Source organism: Pyrus communis, chromosome 17 (assembly GCF_963583255.1).
Source record: "Pyrus communis chromosome 17, drPyrComm1.1, whole genome shotgun sequence".
NCBI lineage: Eukaryota > Viridiplantae > Streptophyta > Magnoliopsida > Rosales > Rosaceae > Pyrus > Pyrus communis.
In genome coordinates, this window is record NC_084819.1 from 6,259,782 (window position 1) to 6,269,652 (window position 9,871).

At 40.0% G+C, this 9,871-nt stretch overlaps 1 pseudogene; it reads right to left on the minus strand.

Moving 5' to 3' along the window:
• Positions 1-8,405: 8,405 nt before the first annotated feature.
• On the minus strand, positions 8,406-9,871 carry LOC137721940 (probable sodium/metabolite cotransporter BASS6, chloroplastic; annotated as a pseudogene).

Sequence of the window (9,871 nt, forward strand, 5' to 3'; positions counted from 1 at the left end):
TTCACGTATTTATTAATTTTATATCATTAATTTTCTTCAATTCATACGGCACTTTAAAATTTAGAATGTGTGTTAAAAATAAAAATAAGCGTGCGACACTATTTTTTTTATTTCGAGTCTAAAAATGAAAATGAAAAAGAAAAAATTTCAATTGTGTTAGGTCCAAGTCCAAAGACGTGATAGCCGTGTATGTAAAATATAAGAGGCAAAGAGTCAGTTGATAACCCCCTTGCAAAATATTTTTTTGTGGAACAAACGATGGGGTGGGGGATTAGGCTAAACCGTTAGAAATAATGTGTTTCAAATTCATCATTAAATAGAATCGAACTTAAAACATCTCACTTACATATAAAAAATAATATCATTAAATCATAGTATTAAATGACGGTATGTCGTAATTTTAGTAACTAACATTTTTGGAAGAAGGTGGTATATTATGAAAAGAGATCCTTTCCGGATCTCTTCCACCAAAGTCACCTGATCAAGTGATCTGAATCCTTAAAATTTGACCAAACAGTTAAAGTTATTATAACTTTTAAAATGGATCCCTATTTTTAGCCATTTGATCAAATTTCAAAGGTTCAGATCATTTGATATGGTGACCTTGGTGGAAGAGATCCGGGGATGATCTCTTTCCGTATAGTATGGACTTCTACAATACCGTATAAGAGTACCCTTAAAAAACTAATGGTATCTTCCTAACAAAAAATTGTACCATGAATAATTTTATAACGTTAAAATCATCAAATTCGTTGGCTTTATTTGGTCGTTAAATAACCCTTTCACTATAAGGCATAGAGTGAATTCATATAGTAGGAAAGGAATCCGGCTTCTCTTAAATGTAGTCTTGTCTTCATGCATCATTGGGAAACACAGCTTAGCTTACCAAATTGGATTACTTAGTATACGTTGGTCGCCACAGTCTTAACGATTAAGATATGAAAATGTATATAATATATATTTGTATATGTTGTCAATAGTATTTTAGTGATTGTGTAAATTTAAAGTAAAATCTCAATAGGATTTGGAGATCAAATCCTCATATATAAGCTTTGTATTACTTGTAATGTAAAAAAGTCCATCATGATTAGCATAAGTAAAGTTGTAAGGTCAAGGGATGAAGACACAATTCTTATACACCTGAGCCATCTCTCTCTCACATCCATTTTTATAAGGGTTTTTTTACACAACTGGTCCCTAAATTTGGATGTTTCAGATCAATCATCCTTTTGTCTGTATTTTGTTAAAAAAATATGTTAGTATGCTGACATGGCACATTATGACCACCCACTCCACAATTATGGCGTCATGTGGATATAATATTACAATAGTATATGAAACCACATAAAACAGATAACTTCACATCATATGTGTGGGGAGTCTTCTAGACTCGTCATCGGATATATTTGAGCTTCAGGCCCAAGTATCGGGACATGGGTATGTATAGACTTCAAGCCCATTCCAAAACCAAAGGGGCGCATAACCAATAAGGTTCAGAGGTTCCCATAAAAAACTGGGGATATGGGGTATGTTCGGCATCCTACTACCGAGCAGGAAGATCAAGTTTGACATAACCCCATCCAAAACTAGGCGTGGGATTCGGTAGGCTCATGTCAAAGCATAGCATTTTGATCGATACACATTTGCCGAAGCAGGGCATTCCTCTTTTGTGGACCACAGCCGAAGCTGTCAGGGTTATTTGATAGATTTCTGCCAAAGCAGGGTCTATATTGTTCGGTGGACTACAACCGAAGTTGTCAGGGTCCTTTGTTAAACTCTTGTCGAAGCATGGTCTATACTATTTGGTGACTCCCAACTGAATCTCTGAAGAACCTTGCTCTTGTAGCGGTTGTAAGGCTCGCCGTTCCAAGTGGCATCTGGGTTTCTAAGGTTGAGACAGAGGCTCCAAACCTCACCATCAACCTTAATTTGATCGAGGGATGTGTTTTCCAGGCAACCTTGGGCTCACAGTGGAACCTGATCTTTCACCATGGAGAAATCTCGACATCAAAATTCAACGAGCAGTCCTCAATCTACTTCTAGGGTATGTAGATTCATCCCCATGGTTGTCAACGTCCTTGACGAATTATGGTGGTTGTGGAGCCAAAAATAATCAAGAGGCGACACATGGATTTTTGGGTGAAAATGACAAAATTACCCTTAAGGCACACCAGGTTTCCTGCATGCGAGCAGCAGGCAAGCATCCGTCAACCAAGCCAAAAGTGCCCAAAATAGGTAACAAATTCAAAATTATTTCATCCATCCTCATCTTATATTCCCTACAAGGTATTTACTCCATAACCTTCAAAACATTTCATATAAATTGAGTTAATTGGGCAATTAATGGATTTATCACCTAATTAATCCATTAATTGCCAAGTAACTCACCCATTACACCCCCAAAAACACCCAAAATGCCACTCTCTCTCCAAAGAGGGCCGGCCATATTCTATAAATTGGACCTTATTTTCTCTAAAAAACTAAGTTACACACTCTTGCTAAACTCCCAAAAACTCTCCAAACACTTTTATCTTTAAATTCCAACTTTGGCATTGGAGGTTCTTCAGCCAAAGCCCCCCCCACCCCCCATTCATCGTGGGCGCGTGAGGCTCTTGGCCTTGACCAAAGGTGTTGATTGTTTTGTAGGTGCAATTTTGTCAAAGAAGGAGAAGGCGAAAATTTGTATCCACAAATTGGTGCTTTCATTGAGAGCTAAGATTCACACTTTTAGAAAACTCTCGCACAAAAAAGTTTTTTTTCTCTATTTTCTCTATTTTTCTAGTCCACTTGTATTTTTTGTACGTTCTTATTATTAGAATTTTTATTTGCAAAGATTCTTTGATAAAACGTAAAAGAGGAATACAATGGCTAGAAATTTAGAAAATTCCACAAGTGAAAATTCCAATATTCAATAAATGGGACCGCGGCGATCCACGAGATTAAATGTGATCTTAGGGGGAGTGGCACCACCACCACGGCCCAAGCCATGTCACTCCATGCCCAACGCAAGCCCAATACATTACCAAGCCAAGCCCAAGCCTCACATTCGCGAGCATCACGTGTGTGAGCAGCCTGCTCTAGCGCCCCAGCCTGCTTCTGTGGCCCAGCCTGCTCCCATGGCTTTCCAAGCAGCCCAAATCGGCCTAAGATTAGCTCAAACATCCCAGCTTCAAGTTTTAGGACCTACGATTGAATCGGGGGCATTTTTACCACATTTCTCCCCAAATTTGACATTTCCCAACTCAAATCTCACGCCCAGAGTCTACCACCCTTCCACTGCTCAAGGAATTGCATTCCTTCCAGACTTTTCCAATCCCAATGGTGAACAACATTTGTCTTAACAAGTCATAGAGTTGACGAGCGCCCTCGCACAACAAATGACCTTGGTGAATCAGCTCTTGCAGCACACTGAGATGCAACATGCCTCGAACGAAGAGTCCTAAAGTAGGACAAGGGCAGACAAACCTCTCCAGCAGTGTCCCGGCAAGTAGCCCCTTAACCTGCCACGCCTAGGTCCTTGGGATAGCGTATACTCTCGTTGTAGCGCGCGAATGAGCGTGCATTATCGATCAAGCCCACGGACGAGCATATGTTCATGGTTGAGGCCTCACTCCGGTTATCAACATGGACAAACTTCTAGGCTAATTGTTCATTCACAACTAGGCTCACAAGAAACATTATCCACCTTACATTGGAGTAAGCAGCATGACAGACGAAGAGAAGCGATCACTCAATCCAACATAAGTTCAATCGGCAGCTTGCGAGCAGCTTGTTCGCCAGCTAGGAATGTGCCACACGCACTGCAGCTGCGACATAGACAAGTCAAGCATAGGGAAAGGTGGCCCAAACCCACATGTCACGACTAGAGGCAGCCGAAAGTTCCACTGCCCCAACAGATGCAAATTCAAGAATAAGTTGAGAGGTTCCTAACTAAACGATCGCACAATTTCCAACGTGATGAGGCTGCTAACGATGCACTTCGACGAGACATGACCAACATAAGTATGTCACCATTCATGAATGAGATCGAGTGGACAGATCCACCTTCGCGGGTTCACTATGCCTCACTTCATTCCGTTAATAGGGAGACGAAGATCCAGATCGACATTTGAAGCATTACTGCAGTACCATGATCCTTTACAGGAATAACGATGCGCTTATGTGCAAAATTTTTGCCACAACTCTACAAGGCGGGGCGCAAGACTGGTTTCACACTCTAACCGCCGCAGTGGATCCAAAGTTTCAATAAACTTTCCTTTGTTTGTACTAAGGAGTAATCGTCTAACCGCTCAATCAAGAGGACATCCGACCATCACTTCAGCATCATAAAAGACCCTTGGGAAACAATTTGCAATTATCTCAAAAGGTTCAAAGCGGAGAAGGCCAAGATTGTTGGCTGCAATGAGGACATAGCAACGACAGCATTCAAAAATGGCCTTCCTACCGAACACCGTTTATTCGTAAAACTGATCATGGGAGAAGAACTGACCCTAGCAGCTTCATATGCTTTGGCGGAAAAGCATACACTATGGGATGAGGCCAAGCAGTCTAACGAAAACGAGTTGAAAAAGATGTACATAGAATATTCCTCGACCAGAGAAGACTCAGCAGCTGAAACATTCACCAAGTTCACAGTTCCAAGCGGCCAAATTCTCTGTAAGCTCAAGAACGAACCTTGGTTCAAACTACCACCACCCATGAAAGGCGATCTTACCAGGCTGGATCACACAAAGTATTGCGTATTCCATCAAGGACCGGGCCACACTACCAACGGCTGCCTGAAGTGGAAGCAGTATCTTGAGAAGCTGACAAATGAGGGACGGTGCAACGAATATCTTAACATGTCAACAAAACAGCCTACACAAACAGGGGAAGTTTCCATCACCCCCTAAACCCCGTTAGGGTTTTTTTCCAAATAAGTTCGAAGTCTTAAACAGCTCGACGAACAAGGCCTCACAAGCCGAGGATTATCCAGTTTGTTATGCAGTTTCTACTTTCCCGCATAGTTGATTTGTTTCTTTATTCTCAATAAAGATTCAAGAAGTTATTCATAAGCCTGGCTCGACTGCTGTCTACAACAACTGCTCAAAATCCTTTTTGGGTTTGTTCTCCAGTGCAAGAGGATAAACTAATTACTCTCCAATTCGAGAGGGTAAACTAATTCCCTAACACCCATATGGGTCTGCTTTCCAGTGCAAGAGGATAAACTAATTACTCTTCAGTGCGAGAGGGTAAACTAATTCCCCAACATCCATATAGGTTTGCTTTCCAGTACGAGAGGATAAACTAATTGCTCTCTAGTGCGAGAGGGTAAACTAATTGCTCTCCAGTGTGAAAGGGTAAACTAATTCCCCGACACCCATCTAGGTAAGCTCTCCAGTGCGAGAAAGCCACATGGCTAAAAGGATCGAATGCTTGAAGATCGAGTAGGAAGCAAAATGGTCAGAGGGCAGCAGCCACTTTTTGCACTCAACAATTCGATCATCTAACACTTCATATTCAGCAGCTCCGATCTTGGCAGTTCCATCCTTGACTGCTCCATCTATGGCAGCTGAGAAATCAAACTCAAGCAGTTTCCTCATTTCCGACAAGCAGCCCAAACCGTAACCCATGCCACGTCATTTCCTCAGCCCATGCCGAGCCAATCCTTGGCTTCAATCAAGCTGAGCAGCACAAGCAATGGCCCCTGCCACACCACCTCATTGGCTCATGCCAAGTCGACTCCTGGCCCCTGCCAACCAACGCGTTGCACCACCCCGACGGCTGCACCGCGACAGCACTATCCAAGAAGAAGGCAAGGAAAATTAAATTTTTTACATTGGTGCAGCGCGGAGACGAAGTAAGCAACGAAAGACGATCTTTTGTGCGGGTAAGATGTAGAAGATTGCTAGAGGAGGGGGAACAAATATCCTCTAAGCTTTCTATATCTTGTCGGGTAGAATAAATCAGTTTCTAAAGTTGATTTAACAACCCACTTAAGGTGGACTTAAATAGACTTTGAGAGGAATTTATTTCCCTTTCCTAGAATGATCTAATTTCATATTAAAGAAGGAATCTACATCAAAATAAGAAGCAGTCCTAAGTTTCCTAAAGCAAGATCTCTACACCTGCTGCCCTTTCCTACGAGCAGCCCAGTAGGTGTGGGGGCATTTGTGGAGCCAAAAATAATCAAGAGGCGACACGTGGAATTTTGGGTAAAAATAACAAAATTACCCTCAAGGCACACCAGGTTTCCTATGCACGAGCAGCGAGCAAGCATCCCTCAACCAAGCCAAAAGTGCCCAAAATAGGTAACAAATTCAAAATTATTTCATCCATCCTCATCTTATATTCCCTACAAGGTATTTACTCCATAACCTTTAAAACATTCCATATAAATTGAGTTAATTGGCCAATTAATGGATTTATTACCTAATTAATGCATTAATTGCCAAATAACTCACCCATTACACCCCAAAAAACACCCAAAGGTCGGCCACTCTCTCTCCCAAAGAGGGTTGGCCATGCTCTATAAATTGGACCCCATTTTCTCTAAAAAGCTAAGTTACACACTCTTGCAAAACTCCCAAAAAACTTTCCAAACACTTTTCTCTCTAAATTCTAACTTTGGCATCGGAGGTTCTTCGGGCAAAGCCCCTCCCTTCATCGTGGGCGCATGAGGCTCTTGGCCTTGACCAAAGGTGTTGATTGTTTTGTAGGTGCAATTTTGTTAAAGAAAGAGAAAGTGAAAATTTGCATCCACACTAGTGGTTGAACGAAATTTGGGTCAAGGGTTTTGATGAGATTCAAAAGGAATCTCCTTGATTTCGTCAACCGAGGTAATCCCGAATCACAAACACGACAACTACATGTGTCAGAGATGGGTGCCATCATCATTAATGACAACAAAAGTCGTTGGAGGTAGCTCAGGATCGCAACCTTCACGAATACACAAGGCAGGACGGCAGCGACTAGGTTGGGGAAGAAGAAGACATGTCAAACGACATGTCATGCAACCTGGGCTTAGGACTGGCACGGCTGAACGACTTAGCTCGACTTGAAAGCAGGCGTCGCTTCAACATGCGACTTCTGCAATTTAGGGTTTTGGAATCCTTTCATTTTTCCTTATTTTTCAATATACCCCCACATATAATCAACATATAACATGCATATAGCATAGAAGAATAATCATAGTATTCATGGCATAAATCAAACTGAAATAAAATAGCTTAGGGTTTAGGATTACTTGGATGTTGATGAAGATGGTGAAAAGCTTTCGCAAGGTTTCGTTCAAGGATCCTCTCCTTCTCGTAGAGACAGGTGATGATGATAACGTGTTGTAAACTAAATTTTAAAGTGGGTGAGAAAAACAGAGGACGACACAATAGAGAAGAGCTCGGGAGTATGTAAATTGTGTCCTCACCCCTTGGCCTATACCTTTATTTAATCATGATAGACTTTCTTACATTGCAAGTAATATAAACCTATAAGAATTTGATCTCCAAATCTTTTCAGAATTTTTCAAATTTATACAATCACATTCGTAATTAATAGTACTATTTGCAACAAACTGAGTTATTGTAATTTTCTTACCATCTCTCTTTTGCTAACATTGGGAGAGAGTGTGTTTGATTTTATTCAAAATGTTGAAACTCATAATTTTTACATGAGGCAAAATATACAAAATGAGTTTATACAAACTTTAGCTCTTCTAGGGGGTGGGCTGGTGTAGCTGAACTAATTAAAAACATTTACCTCTAGACTAAAGGTTCTAAGTTTGATTCTCTTCCCCATTATCAGTTGTATAAAAATAAAGACTCTAACACTGCGTTTGTATATGGAGATTTAAGATTACTAAAAGATTTTAAAATAATGTAATTTTATTTTCTATAATTTGTGAATTTTCTTGTTCAGTTAACCTAAGAGAACAATAGAATTTGAATACAAATTTTTTTTATTTTTAAACTCACTCGTAGAAATTTGAAAGCGACACCTAATTATATGAAATTTAAACTTTGAGATTGAAGGTCCCAAATTTTAAGTTTTTTTTCTTTTTCTTTTTGGGTGAAAATTCTAAATTTCTTTATTTATAAGTCAAAACAAGGGAATTAGTACATGTTAAAGTCTGACTTTCGTCAAAATTCCAAATTTATTCCCCACGTCCAAACATAGTGTAATAGTACAAAATTATTTAAACTTCAGTCGTAGTTCTCCATACGTTTCGATAAAAAAAAGTTCTCCATATGCTGCAAGCCATCAAACCAACTTCCGACAATTGAGATGCGCTTTGTCATAGTTCATTCTTTTTTGCGCAAACCATGACGAGGGAGAAGCCCATCAAAGACATGATCAGAGTCTGTAGACAGCAGTAAAAATAGTGAATATCTTAAACTTAATGCAGAAGTTTAGTGCTTGCAGAAGAACCCTTCTGCTTGCAGTAAGGTTAAGTGACATGATTTGAATTGGTGTAAAAAGAAAACAAAATTGGTATATAAGCCAAAGATATTGATTCATAGAGATTGCAGATCTTGGAAAAATCTATTTGCAAGGGCCAGAAGACTTCTTTGCATTCCTGCAAAAGCGAATGATTAATAGTGTCATAAATTCCTAAATATTATGTATTGATAAGTGATAAGAGAGAAAGCTAGAACCTGTCTCATAGGATAGTGTTCTTTGTAGAGCTTTAACATCAGGTGTCGTATGAAAGACCACGCCAGTAAGAAAATAGCCAGCTATAAAAGCCGTCAAATAACATGCGATAAAGAGCAACAAAACGGTTAGTCCAAAAGAAGACATAGCAGGCTCAATGTTAATGGCAAGTGGTGCTCCAACACACACATAGCGGAGGCAAAAATGGCCGAATGGCATCACATATTTGGAGAAGAAACCTGAAGGTGAAATATATAAGACAAGTCAGAATCTCTCCAAATGAACATTGTGTTAAAATGGATATTATCCAGAGTTGGTGTATCATGGATTCAAAAGCAAGCCTGCAGCTACTGGCAGTGACTATAATCTGCAGAATGCTAGCTGGACACCATTCCCCTTAAGTCAACAACTTTCCAATGAGCAATAACGATAAGAATGGTGTGATAAATACTGCAGAAGCAGTAGATAATGATGCCATGACAATGCTCAGAGGGGCCACTGTCGGGTCCAGTCAGAATAGTAGCATAGTTTGAGACTAGGCACCATTAACACAAGATACCAATATAATCCCAGCACCTGATCACAGATATAAGAAAAGTTCACACTTTCATTCTAGTGTTCTGACAGGGAGGCAGGGTGAATCTTCTTACCTACTTGAGTTGGAAGACCAAATATTGCTACCGCGATAAATCCAAAAACATACCCAAGGAGCGGCTTGACAAGAAATTGACCAGTATAACCAGCTAAAACAGATGTCGGCCTCTTAAAAGCTTTGAGGAAATCCTTTTCGCTGGAATTAACCCCGACTGAAAACATCAAAAACCCTAATGCAGGTGCATAGTACCTGGGCCGTAGAAAAAGGTTTTTGTTACTTTAAAAATGAGAAAAAGAATCCACATCTTTTGTATGCATATCTTTCCACCTACCAAAAAACATAGTCTACAAAATATTAAGATGAAAGGGGATTCTACAAAATATTGGCTCAATATGGTTGTTTAAGTCTTGGCATGTAAATCACTTAAACAACTACATTCAGACAAGCTCCAGTTTTAAGTGTAGCGGTTTAAAACTCAACCTTCTGTGGAAGTAGCTCACTTTCACTAAACTCTTCATCCAAACAAGGTTTAATGATGACCAACCAATTCATTTAAACAAGGTTCAAGAACCTGTTGGTAAACCTTGTGAAAGGTGGAAGGACAAGAGCCAATATGTACCAGCAAGGGTTACATGTGCATGAGCACAT